This window comes from Frieseomelitta varia, unplaced genomic scaffold, assembly GCF_011392965.1.
Source record: "Frieseomelitta varia isolate USP_RPSP 00005682 unplaced genomic scaffold, Fvar_1.2 scaffold_289, whole genome shotgun sequence".
Classification (NCBI taxonomy): Eukaryota; Metazoa; Arthropoda; class Insecta; order Hymenoptera; family Apidae; genus Frieseomelitta; species Frieseomelitta varia.
In genome coordinates this window covers 189,777-194,421 of record NW_025110022.1, presented here as the reverse complement: position 1 = coordinate 194,421, position 4,645 = coordinate 189,777, and positions in this window count along the sequence as shown.

Genomic DNA, 4,645 nt, shown 5'->3' with positions numbered 1-4,645 from the left:
AAGTTATATTAGTTATATTAGTTATATTAGTTGAAATTATCGACAAGTTTCTCCAATTACACTTCAATCGTGCATGATAAATTTGAAACACTCTGCAACAAATTTCTTGAACAGAGAATGCGTGAAAAGAAGGAAGAAGAGCAGCGTTGTTCGAGCGAGTCGTGTCCCTCGGCCGTAAAAATGCTGGTCGGAGGCATCGTCATCGACGCCGGGATTAGGAGGAGTCGCAGTAACTCCCGAAACTTCGCCGTTGCTCTTTCTTTTCGGCTGCGTATCGAGAACGAGCGGGTTCGCAGACACGCGGCAGAGTCGCAGCCCCGCAGAGATTCGAGGACTTAGCGACGGAATAAAATCGTATACGGTCTGGTGAATATGTTGTTACCGTCGCCAGTTCCCCGGAGGATCGCCGGGAATTCTGACACCGGGAACGAATATCGCAGCTTGTTTCCCCGAGCGTCGAGATATTCCGTTTTTCCAGCAGCTGCTCGCCTTCGTGTCGTTTATTCGACGGTTGCTCAGGATATTGACTGCCAGCCGGAAGTTGATCGTAACGTGATCGAGGCAATGACAATCGAAGATCAAACGACACGGAGTACGTCAAAATTTGCTTTTCTTTCCTTTTGCGGAATTTGTATTCTATCACGAATTACTAAGCTTAGAAATTTGAAGTATATAATATTTTTGAAATGGATAAAATAATTGTCTTTGTATAATTGTGTGTTTTTTTTTTAGAAGATTACAAAAAAAGAAATTAGGAGAGATTATAGTAATGAACAATGAATAATTATTATTTAAATTCGTTGTAACGTAGGACAAAAATGAAATTTCTACTCGTTACAAATAATTTTCTATCATATACGGAATGGATGATTCTTCATAAAAAAAAAAAAAAATAAAAAAGAAATATGGAACAAAATCTTTCCAATTTAAAAATTTGTTTAAAATTTTGCAAAAACTTCGAGACTTTGTTTGAGAAAATCGAATTTGAAGATTTCAATCACAGAATTAACAGATGATTATTTCACGTGCGAAAATAAGTAAAACATGTGCAAGATACTTTGTTTTCGAGGGAATCGAGTTTGGAAATTTACCAAGTTTCACATTTTCTCAAAAAAATGAAGCTTTAAATGAAAAGAATTTATTCAACATTCTTTACTTATTTTTGTACGTAGGATAACCTCCCACTAATTATTCTGTCTGTTTAGAATTAGCTAAATTCAAGCGTACCTGATGAATCAAAGTTGATTTTCTCAAATCGAGAAATTTTATTCTATATATAAAATAAAAAAATATATATATATATTTATAAAAATATTTATATATATATATAAATATAATTATAAAAATGCTTGTACATATAGAATAAAAAAATATATATATATATACATATATATTTTTTTTTATTTCTTTTGCGAGGAATCATCCTGCGTATAACAAAACTCAAATAATTTCCCATCAGATGAAAAATTCTTTTCGAGCACATTCCGACAGAGATCGGAAAATTTCGAGAAATTTTTCACAGTCATTTCTCTGACGGTCGTAAAACGGTTTCGGGCAACGATTCCGTGACAACAGTTAAATTAAGGTGCGCGCGACGACGAGGCTGTCGATGAAATCGGTGTCTACAAATAGCGAAGCGAAAATCGTTGAGCAAAGTTTGTTCTCGAAATTCGAAGGTCTAGTTCCGTGCTGGCTGTTCGAGTGTCATAAAATTCAGCGAAGATTACACGATTCGAAATATATCAGGCGTCTGAGCAAGATAAAACGGCAATTAATATTAACTTGAGCAACGTGTCTCACATGGGGTAATAAAGATACCGTGTCCCGTATCTCCGCCAACATCACCGGGAAACATTATCAATGCTCGCGGCCATTGGCGTAGCCTCTGATCGCGGTCCCCGCGACCTTCGAGCATTTGAAATCGGTCGTTGTAGATCACTTTGACCAAGATCAGTAATGTCAAACATTCACTCTTCGATGAATCTTTCCCCGCTCGTCGCTCGAAACGGCACAACACTCGGCACAAGATTCGTTCAACACTGTAGAACTGTTCACCAAAGTGAACAAAACGATCGATTTGTAATTTTGTAGAATTCAGAAGCGTCACAAATACGAATCTGTGTACTTTTGAAGATTTAAATGATTTCACGCGAGATGTACAAACTTTTGTGTGTCTTTGTGTTACAAAGTTTTTCCTATTTTTACTCTGATATCTCTCCGAGGATGGAAATTCTAATGATCGATAGTTCCAAGCATTGACTGGAATTTGTTTCGCGGAATGATTCGTAGATACTTTTTATCTGTCTCGATTGGGCAATTTTTGTTTCCAAAGAATCATGCAGTAATGGCGATTTTTTATACTCAAATGCTCTTAAAGTGTACAGAGATGTAAATTACTCGTTGGTAATTATTCCTAGTTTCTTCTTTTTCTTTTTTTTAAGGATTTGATAGTTTCAAAACTCATAAATAATGACAATTTTTATAGTTAGATGTTCTTGAAGACTACAACTTGTTGGTAATTATCCTCAGTCTTTTTTTTTTACAATAATTTGATAATTTCGAAACGAGAGACAATCCGCGAAAAAAGTAGGAAACCTTTTAGTATTGGTGATACAATTTTAGCGTATTTAATAATTTTCGTTGATATATAAATAATTCGATTAAAATTTAAACGGTCCAGTTATCGGGGGAACTAGTAGTTATGCCGTTTAATTAAAAGCTATCAACTTTGTTATTAAGGTGCTCCGTTTTAATCGACTTAATTCCAATTTAATCAACTTAATCGAAACACCCATCGGTTCCGTTTTGTACAACTCACTTATTGGATTTCATTTAAGTTTCTTTATTAATTTCAACCGCGGAACTTTCATTCATCTGCGCTAATTAAAATGACTACGTTCCACGGATCGCTTTCCTCGTCACTTTATTTTATTAACTATTCCGGTTTAAATATTATTTAAGCACGTATCGATTTGCTCTTCGCGATATAGAATATCATTCCAGGAAATACAACGAAGCTTGCTCTAAGGGCTTTATTCTTTTAACATCGTTCGCACGTATTTTAATTATCAAATCGGCGATTACGGTGGCAAATTTGCAACATTCTACATTGTATTTAACGAGTCGAAACGATCGTACGTTTATTCTTTAAATTAATATCCAAGAATACGATGATATTGTTTTAATAGAACGCGAGCTTATTCTTCCTAAATTATAATATTTGCTCGGAAGATTCAAAGAAATTGGTAACAATTTTCCAGTTCAACAATTTATGTTGTCATCGAATACCAACGGCTCCAACATTTCTCTCTCTTTCCTCTCTTTCAAATTCTGTGCTTGTGCAAGTTATACCACGGTGTATCCTGTATATGTCGCATAGAGTGGATCTCGGGCAGCGTGTTATTTATTGGCGGTGCGCTGGTTTGAATGGAGCCAAAGCAGCAGACCAGTGCTCCGTCTTCGGCTTACGTTCGAAAACCAGCTGGCTCGTTCGATGTTCAACGACGTAATCGTGCACGGGAACTGATAAAATTTCTAACGCTTCAATTAAGTTTCCGAAGGGAAACGGAAGGAAATGATTTAGAAAATAATCAAGAACGATGAGATCTTGATCCTTGGGACGAAATCTTAATCCTCGTAGCGACGACCTAAACTCGAGAGGAGAAGTATAAAAATTCTGTAAAAGAAAATTATAATAAGCACAAAATTCAGAAAGGAACGTATCAAGAAAATAAAGGGAGATGCGTTCACGGCAAATGACAAAAGGTAAATTAAAAAAAATTGGAGAAAGATTTTATATCTCTCCTTTCTTTATATCTCTATTTCCTTTCGTATTTCGTTTTAATTTACGTATGACACATTGAAGAGATACTGTAAACGACATTCAGCAATCTCGTTTTAATCAATGATAATCGAGGGGAGGATTTCGTTCCGTTTTCTGTTGAAAAATTGGATGAAAACTCAGGATCCCGACTGTTCTTTTATAGCACTTCTTCAAACAGTTACGATGCGACGATTGTTCTCCATTTAATACGCTCGACACAGTCTCTGCGAGTCGCAATCAGCGTGAGTGCAAAGCGTGATAGTGCTTTAGTATGCGCGCTAGCAAGCATTACGCTTTAGCATAAAACTGAAACGCGCACCCTTTTCAAATTAAATGGCAGCTCCTCCACGGTTTTAAATAATTAATTCGATAGAATGTGTCTATCTCTCTTTCATATATATTTCCATACTTCTACAACTTATATTGAATATTACGTGGCAACGTGAGATATTATTGTGTTCCATGATTGTTTCTTCGATTGTTTTGTCATTTGTATCATTTTCGTGTTTGCAACAATTAATATTTTCAGAAAAATGTGAAAAGTTTGTTCCAAAGGATATAAATATAAATATAAATATAAATATAAATATAAATATAAATATAAATATAAATATAAATATAAATATAAATATAAATATAAATATAAATATAAATATAAATACAAATACAAATATAAATATAAATATAAATATAAATATTAATATAAATATAAATATAAATACAAATATAAATATAAATATAAATGTATAATAATATAAAATCGATATCTCGAAAATCTCGAAAAATCTAACATTAATTACTTTACGTCGTGAACAATTTTGT